The sequence below is a fragment of the Thamnophis sirtalis genome, unplaced genomic scaffold (genome assembly GCF_051295495.1).
Source record: "Thamnophis sirtalis isolate CommonGarterSnake01/CBP01778 unplaced genomic scaffold, rThaSir2_p1.2 scaffold_4, whole genome shotgun sequence".
NCBI lineage: Eukaryota > Metazoa > Chordata > Lepidosauria > Squamata > Natricidae > Thamnophis > Thamnophis sirtalis.
The window spans coordinates 80,040,109-80,059,797 of record NW_028261384.1 but is presented as its reverse complement, the minus strand read 5'-3'; the positions used below and the strand labels follow the sequence as shown (position 1 = coordinate 80,059,797).

Genomic DNA, 19,689 nt, shown 5'->3' with positions numbered 1-19,689 from the left:
CTCTTTGAGTTTGAGGAAGGCACATTCTTTTCCTCACTTCTTGCTTTGAAAAATCAACCTCAGTGTTTGAAAAAACAATGGAATCGTCTGAGCAATGTAAGAATTAGTCTGCTTGTGAATGAATGCTACTTTAAGCAAGCCTATTTTCCTGCAGGAATAATAGCTGTTTAAAGACTAGATTAAAGTAAATTAACAAAAAACATAGTTACTAATTGCAGATAAAAAGAAGTGTTACATTGTAATTTGGATATCCTATACAAATAGTTCTCGCTTAATGACCAGACGATTAATAATCAAATTTATGACAGACTCCCATAGCCTATAATCCAATTTTGAAGTTCTGACAGCTGCACACATATATATGATATTAGGCTCACATTTATAGCTTTTTGTAATTCCCACTGTCACATGACCATGATTCTCAGCACTTTTTTTAAATTTCCAGGGTTTGATTCTGGATTCTGAAAAAAAATATTCATTGGCTAAAAGGGATTTGCTTAAAGACCCCAGCAGTTGCTTAATAACTGCCACAAAGCAGGTCATAAAATTGTGTATATCACATAGTGATCTGCTTAACAAGTCCAGCAATTTATGACTATAATTTTGGACTCAATTACAATTGTAAGTCGAGAACTATGAACCAAATCACAACTTGGTTTAGTACATCATGTGAACGAAGTCATTAACAGGTTCCATTTATATATTGTTGAAATAATCTACTGTAATCTAGCCGTAGTATTTAGAACTCTAAATGCTATAATTTATGCTTACAATTTCTGTATCTCAACTTAATTAAATTAACATTATGTGGATAGAATACCTGTTGTTCTTCTACTCATGCACATTATTGCTGGCTTTTCCAACTTGTATGGCTAAACTTGATAATTAATTACTGTAAAATTCAAAAGATTAAATTTCACTTTAGTATGGATTTTAAAATTATTTTTCATTTTATCCATTTAAAGTACTTTGAATATAGCTACCTAGTTGGGGCTTATATTATCAGTATTTTTTTTTAAAAAAAACAGTAGTTAAAATTGTGTTGTTGCTTAGTTTGTTGTGAGAAATGAATTTGGTGCAGCTATAGAAATGACCCAAAAGGAAGTTTCATAATGTAAAAACACTATAATCCCAATAGGTTCCAATCAGATTAGTTAAAAGCATGTAATACCTAGGGGAATCTAGATTAGGTTATTTAATACATTATGGATTATGGTATTTTTCGGACTATACGATGCACTCCCCTCCCCCAACTGTGTGGAAATGTCTGTGCATCTTATAGAGTGAATGTTGCTGAAGCCCCAACCATCCGCCTTCGGTCTCTGCCTCCCAGCAATTTGCCTCCTTGCAGCAAATAGCCTGGTCAGCTTCAGCACAGCCTGATTTAGCACAAGTATCTGATTGGTGGTTGGATCTACCTCCCTGAATACCTCTAATCAGCCGTTCCAACCTGTGGGGATTGCCGCTGCTAATCGGCTCCAGCCATCAGTGCCGCCACCTATCACCACCTCTACATCCCCCATTTTCTGCCTCCACATATTTTTGGCCCATTCCAGGTGGTGGCAATAGGCGGCAATGGCAATCCCCGCCACTTGGAACGGGGCAAAAATGGGATGAGTAGAGGCCAAGAATGGAGTGCACAGTGGCGGCAATGGGCAGCGGCGATCCCTGCAGCCTGGAATAGCTGATTGGAGGTATTCTGGGACGGTGATCCAACCACTAATCAGCTGCTTGTGCTAAATCAGGCTGTGCTGAAGTTGACCAGGCTGTTTGCTGCAAGGAGGCAAATTGCTGGGAGGCAGTTGCAGATTTATTTTTCTTGTTTCCCTACCCAAAACTGGGTGTGTGTTATAGTCTGGAGTGTTTTATAGTCCGAAAAATACAGTAGTTTTCAGTTTCTGGAATGTATATCTGAATTGTGAATGTACCTTTACCAAAATTGTGTTTATTTTGGAGTATTATTTCCTGAAGATTGCCATGGATTATCTTCTTATGCAAGCAGTCTTTAATAAGGCCTTTTTTGTCTTGTTTCCTGCAGATTCCCCTGGATTCTTTTCTTATGCAAGCTGTCTGTTATAAGGCCTTTTTTGCTTGTGATTTAATTACAGATAACAAAGCCAACTTGATGTGAATTATTGAGACTTGGTTCAGTCGTGGGTGGTGGTGTATGTGTTCCTTTTTGAAATGTGGCAAGCCAGGTTCTGAGTGTACCAAAGAGATAGGGATATGGAGGGATAACTTTTAGGAGTATCTTACTGCTTTCAGAGGCATTGTTCCACAAGTTGCTGAATTTGAGACTCTATTCCTTATATCAGTTCCAGGATTCTTGTTTCTATACTAGGGTCCCTGGTATGAAGCAACCTCCTTGCCTTAGTTGCTCAACTCATTCTCAGGGTTGGCAGTGAAATTCTCCAGGCTTATGGTCCTGGGAGACTTTAATCTGCCTTCTCTGTGAGTGTGACCCATCAAATGCACACCCAACAAAACCGCAGCGACAAAACCGCGGCGAGAAAAGAGTCTAACTCACCAACTAAATCACCTTAGGGTCTAAATCACCTTAGGGTTAGGGTTATTACCTTGTTTTCACGTGGTTTGTTGATAACGCGCTTTCGTCTGCGCGCATTTATCGGCGCGCTTCTGTGGGCGCGATTTAGACTTCGCTATTTTCTCGCCATGCTTTTGTTGGTGCGCTTTTGTCAAGCGTGCATTTGTCGGTGAACCCTCTGTGAGTGGGGGTCTAAGGTGGCTCAGGAGTTCATGACCACCGTGACAGACAAGGGTCTATCCCAAATCATCCAAGTCCTGAAATTGGCTAATTGTCATATCCTTGATCTGATCATCTTGCTCCTTAGATCCGTTCTTGCTAAAAGAAAAAGAATCAAATGAAGTATTTTAAAAAATCATTTAACAGGTGTTGAAAGAAGACTAATAAAATGAGAACAAATTCTTCCAAAAATACAATTTTCTTAAATTTCTTAAATGTTAACAAAATCTTTGTTGTTTCCAGCACGAATTCATGCATAATCGTAATTTATGTAACCCTTAACCACAGACGTACTATTTTGGCTACTCTATTAGAGGCATGCGGTCATAATGACCACTCATACAATTTTCTTAATCTATGAAAATAATAGGTGAGATATGTTGTTAAATTTACTTTGTATAGTTACAAATTAACAAATTTTATAAATTCTATTCACAACTGGAATGGTGCATTTCTAAAAATAGGAGTGTTCCAAACATTTCGGAAAACTGTTGCGGTCATGACCTCAGGTTTGTGGTTAAGGGTTAAACAAAACCTAACTCAGTAGTTTCAAATTGTAATACAGAATAACTCTGGGTAAAATAAATAAATTTAAATTGTTACAAATGTATTTCTTACTTGATTACTTCAGTATTACTGTATAATATAATTATCTGGTTTTGGCTTAGTACCCAAATTAGAAAATCTATTGGTTTATCATTTGTAACTGACATCTTAAAATATATGAGTCTAATGAATTATATGTTTTTGAATAAAGTATGTTGCAGAAAATAATGTAGCATGATGTATAACCCGATTATTTTTCTCAGTTGGCATCACTTGAAGTCTTCTTCAAATGCAAGCATATTAGATGACACATTTCTTCTAAGAAGGAGGAGAAGGAAATCTACTCCCTTTAATTTTAATTTAGGGAAAATCTATGTTAAGTACAAAGTAAAATCTTCTTTTAACTTATTTTTTTAATATACATCCATTTTGTGTGTGGACAGAGTTGGTTCTGGGTATTATTCATATTAATCCAATTCACAGTAATAATTAGTAATCTACCACATTTATCAAATTTAAGTAATCCTCATTATATTGTTTAAACGTAAATAAACAAAAATGCCTAACTCATCTTTATCTCTATCTTCATCTATATCTTTTTTGTTCAATCTAAACTTTTTTCTAATATATATAGACAAAGTTCTTTCTGGGTATCATTCATATTAATCCAATTCATGCTAACAGTGTTAGCAATCTCTAGCACATTTATCAAATTTAAGTAATCCTCATATTATTTAAACATACATTAAAAATGTCTAATATGTGTAAACTTCTAATCTATTTTTATTCATTCTATAAAAATTTATATTCTAATATTTCCCCTATCTAATTTTATTCCTCTTTCACCTTAAATTCAGGCTACTTTAATATTTAAAGGGAAATTCTTTCCAACCATCATCTCTTCTCTTTAGTGCTTCAATTCTTATCCATTTTTTTTTATTTGCTTCCCACACTCCTCATCTTTCTCTAGCTTCCTTTATATCTTTATTGTTCAATCTAAACCTTTCTCCCAGTACAATCTTATACTGCCAATTCTCCCAGATGTCTGCTCGTGTCCCAATCTCCTTATCAAAGGTATCTTCCTGTCTCTCAAGTTGTTGATTTGTCTGTTTCATTTTCTTCTGACTTTCTCCCTTTATCTCTTACCTGGTTTCTCAGTCCTATTTTTTTGCTCCAGTCCTTAATTTATTTGTTAATGTAGCCAATTCATCTGCTCTCTCCACTCCTTTTACTTGCCATTTATCTGGTTTTCCTCTTCATCAAGCTGATACTTCATTTGCTGGTTTTTCCAATCCATATTTTATTCCTGTTTGTATTCAATTTTATGGCTTGAGCAATCCATTTCATCTAGACTTTCTGTTGCTTCCACCAGTTCATGGGCAGTTTGATCTTTGTTCATTGTTCTTTGCAAAATGTTTTCCATTTTCTCACCTTTACTATCAATTGAATCCATAATATTTTGGAACAACAAAGTCATCTCATTAAAAAGTCCACTCATTTCCACAGCTGTTCCTTCAACTCCAGTCATAATAGCAATAAAGGTGAAATAAACAATAAAACCGCAAACTAGTTCAGAAAGAGTCCAAATTTCCAATTATTAATAAATGGGGCTCTCCTCTCAAATTTCCATGCAGCCTTTTTTCCAGCAGGTATTTATTTCACTCAAAATCAATTTCGTTCAAAACAAAGTCAGTTATTTAAATAAGCTAGTTCCAGCCTTTACTCAGTACTTTGATAATCCAAGGTATTTTCCAAGTTCTTTAAGTCTTCTCTGTGGTTTTAGTCTTTTATTCTAGCTTCCCAGACATTTTTATAAAACATCGTTCTTATTTCCACCTCTGATAAGCATAAAAGTCATAAGTTAAAAGTTACAGCTATCACATATCAGATGTTCCTTTTTTCCTCTGTAAATTTCCAGGAGTCTAGGAGTCATTCTTCCATTCATACATAGATTCTGCTCTTGACTTACTTTTCAACATAGACCTTGGAAGTGCTTATTTTCACAGCTTAAAACAATTCTCTTTTTAGAGTCTCTTATCAGATTTTTTTGTTTTCCTTAGGGTTAATTTTTAAGTAGAAGAATCATTTCACCTAGAAACAATATCTTTTCACTGTTTTCTTTGCTCCTGCACTTTCTTACGTGTTCTGGCTGTCCCCAGCTTCATGGCAGCCATGTTGACTACCACTGCTCTTCAAAGAGCGGGATTCTCCAATTCAGGGCTCTCCTTGACCTATAAGTCGACCCCTTTACTTCACCATCCCTACAGGGTGGCTATGGCTCCTTTTGGAGCCCTCCGACATGGAGAGCTTGGAGCGAGGCCGCAGAACTCACAGTCCTTGTGTCAGGCCTGCAGCCATATTCCTTTTGGATCTTTGGCCTGCCACACTTTCTATTATTCTACTATGCCTTTTCTTTTGTGGGAAAATGGGAGGGGGGGATTGTACGGAGTTAAATGCTATGTAGCCAAAATAACATTCATTTCTAGAAAGCCAAGGTCATCCTTTGTCTCTGTACCTCTGCACCTGACCAAACTTGATGGGTGGAACTGCCAGCATGTCCATGTGATGGACTTGTGGGTGTGGGGGCAAGATCATGAATTTTCAACTGGGTGGGGAAAACTGGAAAGTTTTCAGATTTGGGTTTTCCCAGATGTGCCAACATGGCTCTCTTAATAAATTGGAATAAATAAATTGGAACTAATTGGAACCGACCCAAGCTTGGGCAGTGCAGAAACTCAGTGAAGATGGAGGAGGAGGAGAAAGCCACAGGAAAGCAGCAGATGACGGATCACCTATCTTATGTCGAGACCATCTATGTGCCTTCCAAAGCTGTGGTGGAAGCTGCAAAGGCCATGGAGAGGAAACGCCAGCTGGGAGCCAGGCGTAAAGAGCTGTCCCATAGGCCTCCCTTGCAATCGGAACTAAATCTGCAAGATGAAGCCTCGGGATTTATCGCCTGTAAGGAGTTGCTTTTGGAGTCCAAAGGGGGTGCAAGGGCAGCCTCAACCCACAACTGGAGGGGACCAAAGCAAACGCCAACTGGCCGCTCCGATGATTGGGGATCCCAGCCACCCTCACACAGTCAGTCTCTGTCCGGCCTCCCAAACCAGTTCAGACCACTGAAAATGAGTGGAATCAACCCTTGCCTTATCTCTGAACTTCCCAGGTGAACTATGGCCCAGCCCAGATTCGCCTTCCTAGAGACTCCGCAACACACTGGAGGGGGATTTATGCTTCTTCCATACAGTGACAAGCAGGTCAGCCCAATACCTTGCTGCTGAAGCAAGACCAACGACAGCGCCCCTCCTCCCTTAGGTGCAGATGGCCCCTCAACCAGAATGGAAAAGCCAATCCAGCCAGCAGCAGAGGGGCTGGGGGATTCTTCTCCTAGCCAGCCACCAACGTTTGGGCTGCAGCCTGGGAATCAAGCCCCACCGGAGTAGATTTTCTTCCCAGGCATGCGCACAATACCCATGGACATCTTCCCCTCCTCAGCAAATGGCACCATTTCAGATAACTGGCCCAGGGCAATCCCAGGGACTGAACCTCCAACCTGTTCCAGCCCCAGTGCAATGCCCCAACAAGGAGAACCAGAAGACCTGGGAACAACAGCTGAGCCACCCCTTTCCCCACCCCCATTCACGCTGGCACAAAACCAGCATCAGGCACAGCATCTCTGCCCCCTTTCACAAAGCAGTGGAGTGGGGGAAAGCTTGGGAAGCTTGGAGAGGGAAAAGCTTCCCCTTCCAAAGATGATTCCCTGCCAGTAGCAAGATAGGGAAAATTGCTGAAGGGACAGCTCCCCCAGGGACCTCAACTAGCAGAGAGGCAAATGAAGCTGCCTGGGAAAAGGCAGGCTGCTAAATTTGCCAGCAAAGCCTCAGACATGCAAACCCTTTCCCCAGGAATCACTGGAGGCCCAGCTGACAGGCCCTTGCCAAGCCATGATGAAGGAAGCAGTGGAGATGACAACCCAGTGGTAAGGGCACCCATCCGCCCTTTTGCCATCAAAGCCAAACTCATAGTGCCTGAGACGGGGGTAGAAGGGGAAGTTGAGGCAATCGTGGACACAGGCTGCACCCAATGCTTAATCAGTATGTCTATGGTGGAGCAGCTAGGCATACGCACAAGACCCCTAGCCCAGTGTTTTTCAACCACTGTGCCGCAGCACACTAGTGTGCCGTGACATAGTGTAAGGTGTGCCGTGGGAAAAACACTTTATATATAGTCAATATAGGCACAGAGTTAAAATTTTTTAACATTTTCTAATGGTGGTGTGCCTCGTGATTTTTTTCATGAAAAAGGTGTGCCTTTGCACAAAAAAGGTTGAAAAACACTGCCCTAGCCAATCCCATTTGGGTTGAGCAAGTGGATGGGACGCTAATTGGAGATGGCCCTGCCAAAGTAATTACTGATTTGGTAAAGTTGCAGATAGGGCTCCTCAGATGAATTCCTTAGATTCATCGTAGCTCCAAAAATGCATGAATCGATTATCTTAGGACTTGTGTGGCTGGATAAGTGGACACCTACCATAAAGTGGGAAGATGGCGTTCGAAAATTGATCATTAGCTTGGGGCCGCTACCACGCGTGAAGCTTTTCCTCTGTTAGCGGACAACATTGACGAAAACTGGAACTCAACAAAAAACTCCATCCTTGATTCACTTAATGAAATCTGCCCAAAAAAACGACGGAAAATAAAACCTTGGATTTCGACTAATACCCTAAATCTTGTTGAACAACGCGCAAAAATAAAGAACATTGACCACAAACTATACCTTTACCTTAACAGGCAAATTAAAATGCAGCTTAAGGCGGATAAGGAGGCCTGGTGGAATGCAAAAGCCCAAGAAATGGAACTGGCCAGCAAAAACCACGACTCACGCTTACTCTACAGCATCCTGCGAAGCTGCAATGGAAAATTTAAAGCAACGAGCTCAAACCTCAAAGATCATCTCGGAAACCCCATAAAATCACTAATGGGTAAACTGGATAGGTGGAAAGAACACTTTCACCAATTACTGAATCGCCCCCACCCCACTAGCCTAGACCAACGTCTGATGGAGAATGCGGACTTACAATTACCAAGCGCAATTAACGACCACCCTCCGACAGAGGAGGAAATCCGTGCTGCAATTAAAAGACTTAAGAACCGGAAGGCACCTGGGGTAGACAATATCCCTGCTGAAGCTTTGAAAGCGGGAGGAGAACCGATAATAAAACAACTGAAATGCATATACTCTGCCATCTGGGACCAAAGAGCCGTGCCTCAAGACTTCAAAGACTCGATTGTTGTACCAATCCACAAAAAGGGAGACCCAGCCAATTGCAAAAACTATAGAGGAATAAGTTTGCTATCAACATCCGGCAAGCTCTTAACCTCTATAATCCGATCCAGACTACTGAAAGTCAGAGAATCTAATTGCAGGGAAGAGCAAGCCGGTTTCAGACCAGGAAGAGGTTGCACACACCAAATATTTACCCTGAGACAACTAGCCGAATCACGCCTGCGTTACAAAAAGGACACTTTTCTAGTATTTGTGGATTTTTCATGCGCCTTCAATAGCATAGATCATTCATCGTTGTGGTGCGCCCTTAAAGCTGAATCAATCCCCTATACTACACTCAACGTGCTTAAAGCTTTTTACGAAGGTGGAATCAGCCGGACAAAATACCTGGGAAATGTGTCCCCACCATTCTCAATAACTACCGGCATCAAACCAGGCTGTATTATTTCACCAATGCTCTTCAATATAACCATGGATTGGATCCTCAGACAAACTTTTAAAGACACACCAGGCGTTCAAATCGGGGCTCAGCTGTCTCTCACAGACTTGGTGTATGCTGATGACATCGTCTTCTTTGCTGAAACAGCCCAAACCACCCAAAATACCCTGGATGCATTGCAAGCAAATGCTAACAAGCTCGGCCTGGTGATAAATGGTGAAAAAACCAAATTCATTTTCACGGGCACTCAACCAGCTCAACTGCACCTCGAAGGCAACCCTATCGAAAGAGTAGACACGTTTAAATATTTGGGGTCAATCATCGACAGCCAACGTGTAGTGGCTACAAATGACATCAAAAGCCGCATTGGCAATGCTACAGCCGCATTCGCCTCTTTAAGGAAGTGCCTGTGGAGCCAAAATGACATGACGATTGCGACTAAGATGAGGATATTTAATGCTTCCATCCGCACAATCTTACTGTACGGCTCGGAATCGTGGACTTTACTTAAAAGCGACCTGAACCTATTAGAGCGATTCCAGCTAAGATGCCTGCGCAACATTCTGCACATAACTCTACGGGACCGGTGGAAAAACGAAATGGTATTGCAGCTGTGTAAAAACCAAACTACAATAGAACTTTACCTAAGAAGACAACGACTTAGGTGGTTTGGACACGTTTGCCGTATGGACAATAGCCGATTACCTTACCGATCGATTAACTCGCTGCGACCGGATGGGTGGAAAATCGCACGAAATGCCCCAAAGAAAACGTGGATATCCCAAGTGGCTCACAATCTTCAACCACTCCATTTTTCAATAACCGATGCCCAACAAGCCGCCCTAAATCGGAATCAATGGCGTGCTGTAATCCGTGACGTCCTGCCCCTGGCCTTCACAATGCAACGGTCACTGCCTTATGGACGTTGACATTTACGAAGATTAAGTCCAAGTAAGCACACAGCCCAGATCTGCAGTTCCTGCAGCAGACACAAAACCCCCAGACATCCAGCAAGTGCCAAAAGAGTACTGAGACCTGGCAGGGGTTTTCAGTGAGGAAGATTGTAACTTTCTACCCCCCATCAGCCCATCGATAGAGGTCTTGCCTGGAGCCACCCTACCAAAGCCGAAAATGTACTCCATGACTCCTAAAGAGATGGTAGAATTAAGAAAGTACATTGACATCAATTTGAAGCGGGGCTTTATTGAACCAGCTAAGTCAGAAATAGCAGCCCCCATGCTCTTCAAAGAGAAGAAAGACACCGGGGTGAGGCTATGTATTGACCTGCGAGGGATAAACTGAGTATGCGTAAAGAACACCCATCCCCGGGAAGAAGGCGGGGCTTAGCAGTGAGAAGATGGAGTTTTAGGCTACTCCTGAAATTCCTCTATACCAAAGGATTTTTTGGACGGGTTCTTTGAACCCCAGCTGTCCCGGAGACGACAGTGGAGGTGGGGAGGGACCCAGGACCCCAGAGATAATCGCAAATCTCTGGGGGAGGGTATTAACTCCCCGTGCCAATTCCTTTTTGGATTAGCTATGTGCTAACTGAAGCTGCAGGTCGTCCCTAAGAATGGAAGAAGTGATATCATCTGGTAAGCTGATTTTATTATCCAAGAGAGATTGTTCCTGTTAAAAATTAAGCTAACTGAAAACCAAACAACAGAAGATCAGCGGCGAATTAGCTTTTCTAATGGTTTTATGACTGGTGGTTACTCTACCTCTTAAATGCTTCAAGAAACTCCGCGATATTCTCCCCCCTCTGAATCTTCCTAAGTGGATCGTAAAACTTATTTTCTACTAACTAGCCCGCTACGATTCGACATTTTTATTACTTTACTATCCAGCTCTGTTTACAATTAGATAAGATTGACAGCTGGTAAGAGAATTAAAAAAAAAAAAAAGTTAAAAAGTGCTTTGAAGCCTCCGGGGGAAAAAAAAAAAAAAAGAGAGAGCCTTTATTTTAACTACGACACATCATGGCGTCCCAAGATATTTCAAAGACTTCATTTCAGACTCTTTTCTCTGCGTGTAGAGAACTTTTTCATTCTTACCAAAGATTGGAAAGAAAAATGGATCAATTTATTCTAAAATATGAAGCTAAAACTGAGAACGTTGAATGCTTAAATGTTCCTGAAACACAAATGGAAAATGTGAGAAATGGTGTCTGGTCCATCTCAGAGGAAGAGAAGAAGGGGGAAGCCATAAAGACGGCTCATTTAAAGGGACAGTGTGCAGAAGGAATGGAGAATCCACCCTTGAGAATTAAAGTTAAATTGGGAAGCTTTATAAACCAAGAACAACTTTATTACTTCATCACTGATATTCAGAATCCAAAGGTGCCGAAATACTTTTGTTTGGACTTGCTTATGGAAACATTTGGTAAATTCATTCAACGAATGGCTACTGGACGGAGAAAACCTTGTGGCTGGAGGGACACAGGCTGACAGATGGACAATAAAAACTAAAATTAGCTAGATCGAATTACTTAATTTGTAATAGATATAGCTGAATAATGACTGATATGGATAGCAATATATATAATCTGGAACTGGCTGATAGATTGTTGAATACAATTGAAAACTAGTTAAACCTAATTGCTTTTCTGTGTAACAAATATTGTTGAATAATAATTGATATTGATAGCAATGTATATAATGTGGAGTTGACATGATAATTAACAATGGGATATGAGAAAATACTTTTAGATTACACATAAAGAGTATTAACTATAATAATTAGCACTATTAAAAAACTAAATAGAATCCATACAATCTAATGTTAATTAATACTGGGAAAATGTTATGATATATGATATAATTGAATATTATGGATGTTTAGCTAAAATAGAATCTAGATTGGATCACTTCAATTTGTAATAGATATAGCTGAATAATGATTGATATAGATAGCAATATATATAATTTGGAATTGGTTGATAGATTGATGAATATAATTGAAAATTAGCTAAATCTAATTGTTTTTTTGTGTAACAGATATTGCTGAATAATAATTGATATTAATAGTAATGTATATAATGTGGAGTCGATATGATAACTAACAATTGGATATGAGAAAATACCTTTAGGGTATACATAAAGAGTATTAATTATAATAATTAGCACTATTAAAAAATTAAATAAAATCCATATAATTAAATGTTAATCAATATTGGGAAAATGTTAGGATATATGATATAATTGAATATTATGGATGTCTAGTTAAAATAGAATATGAGGATTTGATGATAATAGAGGATTTTACAAATAAGTAAATGAACTGCCAGCATGTGTTATGGACTAATTCCTTAGCATAACTAAGGATGAAGGATGTTTAAATAATTACAATAATTAAAACCGGAGGTATAATGATGTTGATATGGCAAATATTCGAGTTAAGATACTTGAATTAATGGGAGTCAATCGAAGAGAAGCACCAGAACATGTTGTAACCAGTTGATATACTTCCTATTTTTTCATAATAGATACCTGTGTCTTGTTTTGTTTCTCTGATTGTTGTCTTTGTTTTTTTTTTTGTATTATCTGTAATTGATTGACATATTAAGAAAGATGTTGTATCAGCTTTAAACTAAAACTAAAAAAACATTTAATAAAAAAAAAAAAAAAGAACACCCATCCTCTTCCCCTCATGAAGGATATGTTGAACCACTTAACTAAAAGACAAGGTGTTCACCAAACTGGACTTGAGAGAGGCGTATTATCGCATAGGTATCAGGGAGGGAGATGAATGGAAGACTGCCTTTAACTGCCTCCTTGGCAGTTTCCAATTCAAATTTATGCCATTTGGACTACAAGGGGCCCCTGCATTACATAAATGAGGTGCTACGCTGGGGGCGTGGCCTGTTGCCGAGGAGGGCTCCACCGAGCTCCTCAGAGATCTGGTCTGTATATCTAAATAAGATCATAGATAGCACCCCTTTTTGGCTAAGAAAGGGGCAGGGAGTAGCTCTGTAGGCTAGGGTCTATTCGTAAGCCACAGCCTTTTTCTTTTTTTGGCTGTGGATAGAGATTAGATCCAGCCGGAGCGGAGCTTTTATCTCCAGCCAGTTCTTCTCAGCTGCCTTTTTTTTTTTGGCAGCCCCAGACAGGCTAGCCCCCCCCCCAGGACAAAACAAAGTTTTTTCAAGCTAGAATTGATACGGGCGGGTCCCACTCCTGTGAGATTTATGCTTTTATTACTATCTTAAATACCAGCACCATTTGTCTTAGAGACTTCTTTGTCTAAACGGACTTCAAAATGGCGATTTCTCTCCGTGGATGATTGATAGTGGATGTACTTAGCCGGTTTTACCTTCCTGCAGACTGCTCCTTAACAAAATAAACCCTTCTTCTTTGGAAATAGAGGGGAGCAAAGCGCTGCTTATTTGTTTATTTATTATGGCACCCAGGTCAAAGAAGCGCCTTGCTACAAATGTGTCTAAAGAATTTAAAGAATTTTTACTGGAACCACAGCCTTTGTCTCCTATGCCTTCTACTGGAGAATTTTTAACACAGGAATATCTCTTTAAAATGTTTAATGATTTTAAACAAGAAATTAAGGAATTTGTATTGGAACTATATGATGATTTAAAGTCTAAAGTTAATCAAATGAAGGCGAATACGTTCGCAGCCGTGTCTGCCCTGTCAGATTATTCTGCTGAAATAGAGAACAAATTGGAAAGCTTGGAGAAGGCTAATTTTAATTTGACTACCAATATTCAAATTTTACAACAAAAAATTAGAGACACTGAAGAACAGCTTATGATGATAAATTTTAATAGGAAGGCATTTGCAATAAGAGTCAGAGGATTCCGTGAAAAGGAGCAAGAGAATCTGCAACAGACCTTTGCTGAAGCCTTTAGCCATGCGGTGGGAAGCCCGGGACTTAACTTTGATTGGCAGATTCGGAAAATCTATCGCCAGAACTCATTGATAGCGGAACAGCGACAGCTCCCGAGGGACATAATTATACATTTCTCTACAAAAGAATCTAGAAACGCGATTGTGCAAAAGTTTCATAATAACAGTCTCCGAGTTGATGACCAGGACCTGATTGTCTTCAAAGATATACCTTTCCAGATGTTGAAAGCAAGAAGGGACTACACCTTTTTAACTAGCTTAGGAGTCAACAGATTCGATACAGATGGGAGGCCCCTGCCGGCATCACGGTCACATTTGAGAATCAAAGATTTCGTCTTAACTCTGTTTCGGAGGCTCGAGATTTCTATTGTAGGACTTTGAAGGCGGGACTTCCTGACTCACTTGGAAGAGAGGAGAGACAAGCGGAAGGAGAAGGCAAGCGGCAGGCCATGTGGCTGCAAGATGGAGGGGGTAGCCTTTCCTCCCTCGGAGAAGCAGAAAAACGGAGATCGAGAATTTAGACATTTCAAAATATTCGCCAAAGTTGAGGACTGAATGGGGGTTTGAGACCTCTCTCCGGTAGAAAAAGCGGACTAATTCTTATTAGAAGGGAAAGTTGGGTGAAACTACTTTGAGCTAGATCTTAAATTAATGTCAGCATAAATTTGATAGTGGTAAACATCAGACAAGCAAGGGATGAGGGTAAAATATATGTGGAATGATTTACGTTGTTTAAAGGTTATTAGAAGAGAAAGCCGGTTGGGATTATCTTAAGATAGGTGTAAAAAGAATGCGGAATGATTTATGTTGTTTAAACTTTGTTAGAAGGGACTACTTTAAAACAGAAGGTTAACTGACTCTTGCTGAAAGTATTATTTGAATATGTGGAATGATCCATGCTATTTAACTCTTATTAGAAGGGAAAGTTGGTTGAAATTACTTTGAGTTAGATTTTAAACAAATGCCAGCATCAATTTGATAGTGGTAAATATCAGACAAGTAAGGGATGAGGGTAAAATGCATGTGGAATGAACTACGTTATTTAAATCCTATTAGAAGAGAAAGTCGGTTGGAATTATCTTAAGATAGAAATTGATTTCTGTGTAAAGTAATACTTGATCTACACTGCTTAAACTTTACTAAGAAGGGGAAGCTTGGTTAGATTATTTTGAATTATTGTTTGAAAAGGAGGTTAAGAAAGATCATTTACGCTGTTTAAATTTAATTAGAAGGGAAAGTTTGATTACTCTTCTGTAAAGTAATATTTGAATATGTGGCATGAACCACGTTGCTTAAATTTTATCGGAAGGGATCATAAGGTTTAGGAAGAGGAACGGGAGAGTCTACAGAAGGTTGGGGTAAATAGCAAAGAAGTAAGAGACGAGAATAAAATATAGATAGAATGATTTATACTATTTAAGCATAGATAAAGATGGGGGGCTGAGATCAACACAAAGAGTGGTTTCTTTTTTTTCTTCTTTTTTCTTTTCTCTTTTCTTTTCTTTCTTCTTTTTTTCTGTTTTTCTTTCTTTTGACATATTACTTTTATTTTTTAATCCATATGTATACAAGATATTTTAGACAGAAGGTAGTGCCAGGTGTGGGCCCTGGGAAGTCGGGAGGATTAGGGATGGGGATTTGTGGTGGGGGGTGGGGGGTGTTAACATAGTCTTAATAAGAACAAGAATGTATTTATATACGGTGGTTCTTTTTTTTCTTTTATTTTTTTTTCCTTGGTTCATTTTACTTTTATCAGATTAAACAACACTCGAATAAAGGCATACACCAAGGAGGGAGGTAGAGGGAAAGAAGAGGGAGGAGTAAGGAAGGAGTAAGGGGAATGTAAGGAGGGTGTGTGGGGAGTAAGGGGAGAAGGAAGGCTTGAGGGGAAAGGGAAGTAGGAGGGGAGTGTTAGAGGGAGAAAGGAAAGTTGGAGGGGGTAGATGGGGTGTATGGAGGATGGAAGGGTTAGGTGGGGTTGTGAATGATGAGTTGTGTTTCCTTTTTATTTGTTCGTTTTATTTCCTTTTTTTTTCTTTTCTTATAGCAAATACCCTGTATATAAGTGATTGCAAATTGAATGTGAAAAATGAATAAAATATATTTTTTAAAAAAATAAATAAATAAAATAAATGAGGTGCTACATCAGCACCTATACCAAGAGGTGCTTGTTTACCTTGATGACATCCTCATTTTTCTGAGACCCTAGAAGAGCACATGAAGGGTGTACAACAAGTCCTGGAAAAACTTCTAGCTGCCAAGCTATATGCAAAATTATCAAATTGTGAATTCCACAAAATCTCACTAGATTACCTTTGCTATCACATTTCCAGCGAGGGGGTAGAGATGGATCAAGGGAAAGGGAAAACTGTGTTAGACTGGAAACCCCCAAGCACCTGCAAACAGCTATAAAGCTTTCTTGGATTTGCCAACTTCTATAGGCAATTCATCCCAGTTTTTGCCGGGACATCAGCAGGGCATCCCGAAGTTGCCCCTGCCATTGACCTAACTGTTAAAAACAGGGCCTTCCCCGACAAAGCCAAAGGCAAACCAACCTATTAGATGGACAATGGACTGTCAAAAAGCATTTGAGAAATTAAAACAGCTCTTTGCCCAAGAGCCCATACTGCAACACCCTAACCCAGAACAGCAATTCATAATCCAAATAGATGCAAGTGATGTGGCTGTAGCGGCAGTGCTTTTGCAAAAGAGCAAATAAGGGCACCTCTTGTCTTGTGCTTATGTCTCCAAAAAAGGAGGTGAGCCATTTGGGAGAAAGAAGCATATGCGGTCAGGTGAGCCCTACTCACTTAGAGACATTTCCTGGAAGGAGGGGATGTCCCATTCGAGGTCTGGACTGACCATAAAAACATCAAAGCCCTCAAAAGCCCCCGAAAACTGTCTCCAAATCGGTTCCACCACAAAACTGCGGATGACAAAATCGCGCTCGACGAAAGCGCGTACGTGACGTCATCACAGCGCGACGAAAACATCGCGCTGTGATCGTAAAATTTAAAATTAAAGCGAAAACCTTACCCTAACCCCCCCAAACCTAACCCTAAACCTAACCCTAAACCTAACCCTAAACCTAACCCTAAACCTAACCCTTAACCTAACCCTAAACCTAACCCTTAACCTAATCCTAAACCTAACGCTAACCCTTAACCTAACGCTAAACCTAATCCTAACGCTTAACGTAACCCTAAACCTAACCCTAACCCTTAACCTAAACCTAAACCTAACCCTTACCTTTATGTGAATCGGCTTGCTTTAATTTTATTTTAATTTTAATTTAATTTATTTTTTATTTTTTTTTGTCGCGCTGCTGATGACGTCAGGTACGCGCTTTCGTCGAGCGCGCTTTTGTCATCCGCGGTTTTGACGGGTCACGCTCCAAATCAAGTTCACTGGGCACAATACTTCCGAAGGTTCAAATTTGAACTTAAGCACATCTCTGCAGGAAAGAACTTGTATGTGGATGTGTTGTCAAGAAAACCGCAGTACGACAGGAAGAAGGAAGAAGTGGTTCACCTCATCCTTCCCCCTTCCTACCAAAACGCGGCCCAAGTCACTATCAGAGGCGAGACTAACTGGCCCCCTACCCTCAGCCAGGACAAGCTGACCACAGCAATGAAATTGGCACTGCCAGCAGACCCCTGACTCAACAACAACAAGGACATACTGATGATGAGAGATGGCGTAACCTGGAAAAGATCCAAACTGTATGTTCCTGAAAACCTAAGGCTGGAAGTACTACAGTGAAGCCACAAACGTGAATTTAGGAAGCCACTTTGGATTCCTAAAAATGCTCCACCTCGCCAGGCATCAATTTTGGTGGCCAAAAATGAAAGCTGAAGTGGAAGATTACGTAAAAAGCTGTGTCATTTTCACAACCATGAAAATACAGCCAGGCAAGCCTCCTGAATTACTGCAACAGGTGGCCAACCCTAGCCGACCATGGGAAGAGATCGCAATGGACTTCATCATCGAGCTCCCACACAGCAGCGGTAATAAAGTAATTTGGACAGTCATTGACTTATTTTCCAAGCAAGCCCATTTCATTGCTTGCTCAGGACTACCATCTGCAAAGAAGCTAGTGAAAATGTTTGTCAAATACATTTACCGCCTTCACGAAGTACCCAGGAGGATCATCTCAGACCGTGAAATTCAGTTCACCGTGAAGATCTGGAGAGAGTTCCTGAGGTCTATTGGGTCCACACAAGGACTTAACTCAGTTTTTCATCCGAGTATGAATGGGGCAGAAGAAAAAGCCAATGCTAAGGTGGAGCAATACATCCATTGTTATGTGGATTACCAGGAAGACAACTGGTCGGATTTGCTACCTTTCGCTGAAGTCGCATACAACAACGCTGTCTACAGCAGCACTGGATTAACTCCTTTTCAAGTTACCAGAGGCATGAAATTTGTTCCCATGCCTGAACTGCCCAGAGAACCCCACTCATCTATGTCTTTGACTGAATGGATGGACATTCTTTAAAAGGGCTGGGAATATACGAAAAAAGCTCTAACAGAAGCTGCAGAAGAGTACAAGAAACAAGCTGATAAACACCACTCGCTCCAACCTCCCTTCTGTGTGGGGGATAGTTTTCTTGTCTACCAAATACATAAAGTTAAGAATGCCTAGCAAGAAATTAGGCCCAAAATTTCTAGGTCCATTCCGAATAGTGAAAATAATTAACCCAGTTATGATTCAGTTCAGTGTGCCCAGAATTCTAAAGAAAATTCACCCAGTCTTTCATTGCAGCTTAATGAAGCCAGTGATTGGGTCCAGCCCAAGACCGTCCACCCAGCCTCCCCCTCCTCCAGTAGTGATAGAAGGAGAAACACACTATGAAGTGAAAAAAAATTTAGACTCTAGGTTGTACAGAGGCCATTTGCAATATTTACTGCATTGGAAGGTGTACCCTTTGTCTGAAACTACTTGGGCGAAAAGTTGAAATGTAAAAACTGATAAGTTAGTAAAACAATTTCATGATAAGTTCCCCAATAAGCCAAAAGACCCTCCCCAGCAGGGGAGAGGTGGTTAGTTCTGCTTATGTTAACCCCCCCATATTATTCTCTTTTCAGAAAACGCTTTTCTTCTGAGGAGAGGCTGCCTGTCGGGCCTGCAGCCATATTCCTTTTGGATCTTTGGTCTGCCACACTTTCTATTATTCTACTATGCCTTTTCTTTTGTGGGAAAATGGGAGGGGGGGTTGTATGGAATTAAATTCTATGTAGCCAAAATAAAATTCCTTTCTAGAAAGCCAAGGTCATCCTTTGTCTCTGTACCTCTGCACCTGACCGAATTGGATGGGTGGAACTGCCAGCATGGCAGTGGAAGATTGGACCATGTGATGGACTTGTGGGTGTGGGGGCAAGATCGTGAATTTTCAACTGGGTGGGGAAAACTGGAAAGCTTTCAGATTTGGGTTTTCCCAGATGTGCCAACATGGCTCTCTTAATAAATTGGAACTTGGAGCAATACTTTGCCTTGGACTCTGATTTAATTTTGGATGCTATTGCAACCCTGACACCTTGCCTCAGACGCCACCAGAAGCACAGCAAGGATTACAAAGTAAAATTTTAATGACTCTAACATTAAGTACTAAAACTACATGTTACTTTACAACTGATTTAAACAGATGGGCATTAAAAAATAGTTCCTTATTCCATTCCTTTTCCAAGAGACTGGCCAAAAATGCTGTGGTTACTCAAGTGTGTGGTTGTATTTTTGATTTAGGAATTATGAGTCTGCCATTTTCCTTTCTCAGTTGAACTATAGCAGGGATATT

General features: G+C 40.3%; 1 protein-coding gene across 6 annotated transcripts in view; it reads left to right on the top strand.

The window, feature by feature from the left end:
* CUNH7orf57 (chromosome unknown C7orf57 homolog) overlaps window positions 1-19,689 on the top strand; it is a 50,799-nt gene that overhangs the window by 19,409 nt on the left and 11,701 nt on the right. The gene's annotated exons all lie outside the window — the stretch shown is intronic.